Raw genomic sequence first — 7,058 nt, forward strand, 5'->3', positions numbered from 1 at the left:
GAGACAATCACAATATTCCCACTTTTCTTCGAAAGCGCGGGAATAATGAGTAAAATGCAAGGAACCCGTCCTTACGTATGGGTTAATTCTCCCAGGATGACTTGTAAAAACCTCTTCTACCAGGAGCAGTACTATGTGATGCACATTTATAAGAGAAAATTGGGGTGCTGTGCCACCTTTTTTTTTTCCTGGTCTGTCGACTTTTTTTTATTGCCCAAAACATTTTTTTTGCAGATGCCAAGTACAACCACCAGTTTTCAACTCATTCAGTCCAATGATTTAGGAATGCATAGAAATCAAAGAAACACAAACAAACTAGAATAGCACTTGGTCTCGAGTGCAAACCTCCGCAAGGCTGAACAGTTTATGCGTTGTAGCCCACCGATAACTTGGCAGCTTCGGTGGGCCAGAGCACCGTTCGACATGCGTTTTCAAGGTGGTCTAGGCCTGCAGCTTGGTGGACTCTGTCGACTTCCTCCTGCCGAAGGCGAATGATACCGAGCTTCGGTGGGATCGAGCCCTGTACCAAATTCAACAGCTTCAATGGGAGCGAAGACTGAGCTGAAAACCCCAGCTTAAGCCGCTGTCACACCTTGACGTTTTAGCCAGCGTATAGAAACGTATCAAAATGTATGTAAAACGCTGGCGTACGCTGAACTATTGATGTTTTTAAAAAAGATTTGGGTGTATAATAACGTGTTGGATGCATGCATAACGTATTAGTAACGTACACAGAACGTTTTAATCACATATAGATAACTTATACCAACGAATGCTGAGCGTGTTGTCGGCGTTCACAACCTATGCCCAACGATAGTCTAACTTGTGCATAGCGCGCGGCAGCATATCGCCGATGATCACGTGGCGTAGGCTATTAATAGGCTGCGGCTCGACGATTCAAATCATAACCGCACTAGACATCGAAGTGTTAAGCCGCTGTCACACCTTGACGTTTTAGCCAGCGTATGCCGACGTATGAAAAATTTGCCGAACCAAGCCGGCACACGTCGAATACGTTATGGGTAAGTTTTGTATACGTTAATAGCACGCTGGCATACGTCGTAGTATGCTGGCATAAGTCATTGTACGCCGAGAACGTCGAGAAATTTTCAGCATGTTGAAAATTGACGTACTCGACGTATGACACATTCCACATACGCTGGCACAAGTTGTAGGCACGCTACGCGATCGTTGACACACGTTACTTGTAAGGTACTCATAAGTGGAAACACGTCAATGTAATGGTTAGCATCACTGTTCCAGGCGCCCTGTTTTTTTTTTTTTTCTTTTTTCGGTATGACGATTATGATTTAAATCGTTGAGCGGCAGCCTTTTAATTATATTATATTATAACCGCACTAGAAATCGAAGTGTCAACATGACCGTCATACCGAAGGAAAAAAAAAAACAAAAACAAAAAAAACAGGGAGTCTGGAACACTGACGCTAACCATTACATTGACGAGTTTCCACTTATGAGTACCTTACAAGTAACGTGTGTCAACGATCACGTAACATGCCTACAACACGTTACTCATAGGTTAGAAATAAGTTTCGGGTATGCGAAACATTACCTCGACGCGTTTTGACTTGTGAGTAACTTAAAAGTAACGTGTGTCGACGTGTGTCAACGATCGCGTAACGTGCCTACAACTTATGGCCAGCATTATGCGGAATGTGTGAGTCACACGCTGGCATACGTCTGGAAATTTCAAGCATGGAAAATTTCTCTAACAGCTCGGCGAACTACGACATTTGCCAGCGTACTACGACGTAAGCCAGCGTGCTCTTAATGTATACAAACTTACCCATAACGTATTCAACGTGTGCCGGCATTTTAGCCCAATTTTGCATACGTCAGGCATACGTTGGCTAAATCATCAAGGTGTGACAGGGCCTTTAAGTGAGGCAGAGGGCCACACGGTATCATGCTGATCGACATGCACTTGGGATGTGGCCGAGCTATGCAGCCTGGAGGGCTTTATAGACTTCCTTCCCACCGAGGATGAGTGAGGACAAGTGAGACCGAGCTTCGGTGGGTATGAAGAACTTGCTGAATATAACAAGTTTGATGAGGCCGAGGACCATGTTTGTGACATCCTGTGTCGCCTGGTTGACATGCGTTTGGGAAGCGGCCTAGCCATGCAGCTTGCTGAGCTTTGTAAACTCCCTCCCACCGATGGCGACTCCCTTTTGCCGACTCTCTCCCGCTGAGGACGGATGGGACTGAGCTTCGGTGGAACCGCGTGTGGAGATGACGACCAGTAGCAGAGACGTGCCATGTCCGGGTGAGCAACGATGTCCCTGGGTGGGAATGGGCAAACTCCCGGAGGTCAGATTGGAGTTCATGCAAAGCGATATCAGACACGAAGGTGGTGGAGGGGGAAACGGAGCAATGAACCACAACTAAGCAGTCTCCTCACGAATGAGGAGATGACCTAGTCCAGTTGTTGTGTTTCCTTGCTGGGGTGGAGATGGTTGCTTTGAGATCTGGGAACGCTTCATTCAGTCTTGGGGCCGTGTGGAGATGACGACCGGTGGTGGCAGATGGGACACACACATACAAGTAATGATTGTGCGCACACACATATATGCGCATATTGTGCATGATTGTACATGTGATTATGCGAGATGGTGTTTTGTCGACCTTTGCATGTGGAAGGTTTGTGTACAATGTGGAAAAATCACAAGTTGATAGACATTTAGCCTTACCCCTGTTAATGTTGTGCATACTGTCAATTACAGGTTTGGAAGCATCAATGTTGCAGAATTTTTTTAACACCAGGTTAAAACCTCACCTTTTCATGGTAGTTTTTAAAGCATTTATAAATTAGCTTCCATCACCCCAGTAGTACTACCTGACAATGGTTTCAAACTGCATTCTCAGATTGTGATGATGAACCTCATCTTACAAGGGTTTTTGTGCATTTTTAGTATCCTGTAAATGAATGGTAATTTATGGTGTTTATCTGGAACCAACAATCTTCTCGCTGTTGAGCAATTTACATGGTGTTGTATCGTCTATTTTACTATCATTACTTATGGTATTTTGTAGGTCTTTGAGAGTCCAATCTGTAAGCCCAATTCTTTAAATAGAGAATGTTTTGCATACAAATGCAATATTAGTATTTACTTTATCAATTGGAACAATAATATATGGTGTTTGTATCCGTATTAACAAATGACATGTCTTCAGATTGTTTAAAATTACATTTGGATTATTAATTCATACTTTAATTTTCAAATCAACAACTCTACTAGCTAGCTATTGTGTACAGCCTGTGGCTGCTGGTTGCATCAGTTTCTGGGGACGCAGCTGTTCTGCTGATGCAGTGCCCTCAAGTACCAGTACACCAGTACTCATTTTGCCGACATCGGAAGGATGACAGGCTGAGTCAACCACACCTGATGTTAATTCAGTGGACAGCAGGGGCTCAAACTAAAGACCCGAAGATCTTAAGCCAGCTACCTTAACCGTTAAGCCAACACCATGTTTAACAACTCTACTTCTCACACGTTTCTCCAACTCCTCAAATCATAAAACCATTTGTGTATTTGGTATTTTATGTTTATCAATTTGTTCGCTCATCCATTCTGTCAGTCTGATCATTGGAAGTTCCATTGCTTTATTCCAGATAATCCTTTTGTTTTCTCTACAATTTGGTCCTTTTGTAAGTAATCCATCATCACAGTTGACATAAAGTTCATTTTTTCTCCAACAGCCTCATCTCAGAGCATCAATTCAGATTCAGACCTGGTCACCTTTCAATGGACATGCTGCTTCTACTCTCTCAACAATGGATGGAGGACCTCAATATCAGTCATGAGATCAGGGCAGTGTCTTTGGATACATATCAAGCTTTTCATACAATCAGTCATCCTGCTTTGCTCTCCAAACTGTCTGCCTGTGGAATCAAAGGCCAATTCCACTCTTGGATTACTGATTTCCTTCACTCTCATAGTCAGTGTGTGGCTCTCGATGGAACCCTTTCTTCTACTCTCCCTGTCAAGTCAAGGATGGAGTACCTCAAAAGCAGTGTTCTATGCCCCATCCGATTCTTAATCTTCATCAATGATCTCTCTGACTCTCTGGAAAATCCTCTTTTTCTCTGTGCTGATGCCTCCACACTCTGCTGGGACATCCCTCACCCTTCTCACAGGCAGCAGTATCTTCCCTCTCCTCAGACCTTGACAAAAAAAAAAAAAAATCACAAACTGGTCAAACACTTGGAACACGTTTTTCAATCCTGAGAAATCCCACACACTCACTCACCATCTCCGAAAGGAATGTTCCGTAAACCCTCCCATCTACTTTCTGAACAACCACCTTGAAGAGGTTCAGTCACTCAAAGTTATCCTCCAAAGCCAAATGCCGAATGGGCATCCTCCATCATTGAAAGTCCTTCCTTGGCACACCTGAGCTCGTGACTACATCCAAAGCTTTCATCCACAGCTTGATGGAGTACTGCTCTCCCCTCTGGGCTGGTGCTCCTGCCTCTCACCTTTCTCAGCTTCATGGTGTGGAAAACAAGGCATTTAGGATCATTGCCGTCTCCCACGATGAGGTTGAGTTTTTGGGTCTCTCACCACAGGCAGATCAGTCTCTGTCTTCTTCAGTCTACTCTCTGGCCTCAACCCCTCCCTCCCTGCTCTGACTGTGATCTGTCCCCCCCCCCCATATTTCCACAGGGTGCTCAAGGTCCACCAGCAACCCGCTTATGGTAAAACTACCAAAATCAAGAATCACTGCTCACCTTCATTCTTTCATTCCTCTTTTTCCCCACCTTTGGAACAAACTCCCATACTCTCTTCAATCCCACTCTTCCTTCCAAGTCTTCAAAACAGCTGTTCTTCACCATCTTTTATCTTCCCCCATCCAAAACCATGATATTTTCTCCCCCTGTTAATCCACCCCAAACACACCTCCTTCAAATTCGCTGCTTTCCTTCCTGAAAGTCCCTGTTGTGTCCATCTTGTTTTCCCTGTGTACCCCATCCCATCCCACTCTCTTCTGCAGATCTCCTAATGTCTCTGTTCCCCATTGTTTTGTGCTTCCCTCTCCTGCCCCTCGTTTCCTGCTCCCCTTGTTATACGTTCTGTGTGTTCGCTCTTAAACGAGCTACGACATTGTATGTTACAAAAAACGTGGCTTAAGCACTCAAAGCAAGCACTCCAACGGAACGCCTGGCTGAGCAAACGATTAGCAATTGCCGTCGATAAAACTATGCACCCGGATATGCCCAAGCAATGTCCGAATTGGTCAAAACTGCTAAGTTAAATTATGGAGCTTAAATTTTGTAATTCAGCTTAGTTTAAGAGATTCTCGAGGTTATGGCATGTGCGGAAATGAAATAAAGCCACGAACGCTTGAGTCTCCAGGCGTTTATAAGCGTTGCAATGTATCCAGTGATTCGTAGGTATGATGATGAGGCATTCAATAATACGAGTGAGGAAAGTGAAGAAAAACTATCGTTAAATTATTGGGGCCTGTTCAAAGTCAAGGAAGGCATAGTTGAGCAGGTCAGAACCATGGCGGCTTCAGACCCCAGAGAGGTTACCAACGATATGCCTCAAGACCCTATAGAGAGCGATGGCGAGGATGCACCTGATAAAGTATACAATTAAATAAATAAATAAATAAATAATTATTATCTTCAAAAGGGGTGTTTTAATTAACCAAACACAATTTTCACTCATGTACTTCCCTGGAATGCATGCAAAATTTGAGGCTGCTAAGTTTCATAGTTTTGTAATTATGGAGGAGACACACCCACGCATGATATGAGTATAGAAATATACAAGCCGATTATGCATATTTGGATGGGAGCGGAGGGGGGGGGGGTGGGTAGATATTGCCCGAGAACAAATATAAATACAAGGTCTGTCCAAAAAGTAAAGGGACTGAGCCTGCTGTGTGCTCCACTTACACAACTTGAATGAACGGGTTGTGTCATAGTCTTTCGCAACATTCCAGCTATATATATATATATATATACATACATATATATATATATACATATATACATATATATATATATACATATATACATATATACATATATATATATATATATACACATATATACATATATATATATATATATATACATATATATATACATACATATATACATATATACATATATATACATATATACATATATACATATATACATATATACATATATACATATATACATATATACATATATACATATATACATATATATATATATATATATATATATATATATATATATATATATATATATATATACATATAAATATATATATATATATATATATATATCTCTGATTGGTGATGGTTGACTGCGCTCATTGTGCGATTTTTTTTTTTACAGGCTGTGCTTTACAAGTTGTCTCGTCCGAGTTGTCGCGCTACGAGTCGTGAGCAGAGAGCCAATTTGAAGTTTCTTGCCAAGCTTGGCAAAACACCTTCCGAATCCTTCGCAATGCAGCAGCAAGTCTATGGGGATGAAACGATGTCACATACACGTGCATTTGAATGGCACAAGAGGTTCAAAGGGCGACGGGAGGAGGTTGAATACAATCCACGGTCTGGAAGACCTTCAACGAGCAGAACGACGGACAACATCGAGCGTGTGAAGCAGATGGTGCACGCAGATCGTCGACTTATGGTGCGGATGATTGCTGAGGAACTTTCCATCACCAAGGACACTGTCTGGAGCATCATCACTGAAAATCTCGAAATGCGCAAGGTGTGCGCAAAGATGGTCCCCAAGTTGTCCGAGGACCAGAAACAGCAAAGAGTCACTGTCCATCAAGACATTATCGAGCACCTCAAGGACTATCCAGACCTGCTCTGGAGAGTTTTTACTGGCAATGAATCATGGATATTCGAATACGATCCTGAGACCAAATGGCAGAGTCGTCAGTGGAAAGGTCCGGCATCACCAAGACCAAAGACAGCAACGAAGTCGAAGTTGAAGGTCAAGGTGATGCTCATCACGTTTTTTGACATCAAGAGCATCGTCCACTTCGAGTTTCTACCACAGGGTTAAACAGTGAATCAATATG

At 42.8% G+C, this 7,058-nt stretch overlaps 1 protein-coding gene and 1 long non-coding RNA gene across 16 annotated transcripts in view; one reads left to right on the forward strand and one right to left on the reverse strand.

Moving 5' to 3' along the window:
* Positions 1–7,058, reverse strand: part of FAM169A (family with sequence similarity 169 member A) — an 83,137-nt gene that overhangs the window by 34,232 nt on the left and 41,847 nt on the right. The gene's annotated exons all lie outside the window — the stretch shown is intronic.
* The window catches only part of LOC147016915 (uncharacterized), a 41,603-nt gene that overhangs the window by 32,379 nt on the left and 2,166 nt on the right, over positions 1–7,058 (forward strand). The window contains exon 3 of the long non-coding RNA XR_015049251.1: positions 6,362–7,058. This exon is cut by the window's right edge and continues 2,166 nt beyond it. This is a non-coding gene — a long non-coding RNA (uncharacterized LOC147016915). The remainder of the gene's footprint in view (positions 1–6,361) is intronic.

The sequence above is a fragment of the Eptatretus burgeri genome, chromosome 11 (genome assembly GCF_056783735.1).
Source record: "Eptatretus burgeri isolate ZD-2024b chromosome 11, Ebu_testis_v1, whole genome shotgun sequence".
Classification (NCBI taxonomy): domain Eukaryota; kingdom Metazoa; phylum Chordata; class Myxini; order Myxiniformes; family Myxinidae; genus Eptatretus; species Eptatretus burgeri.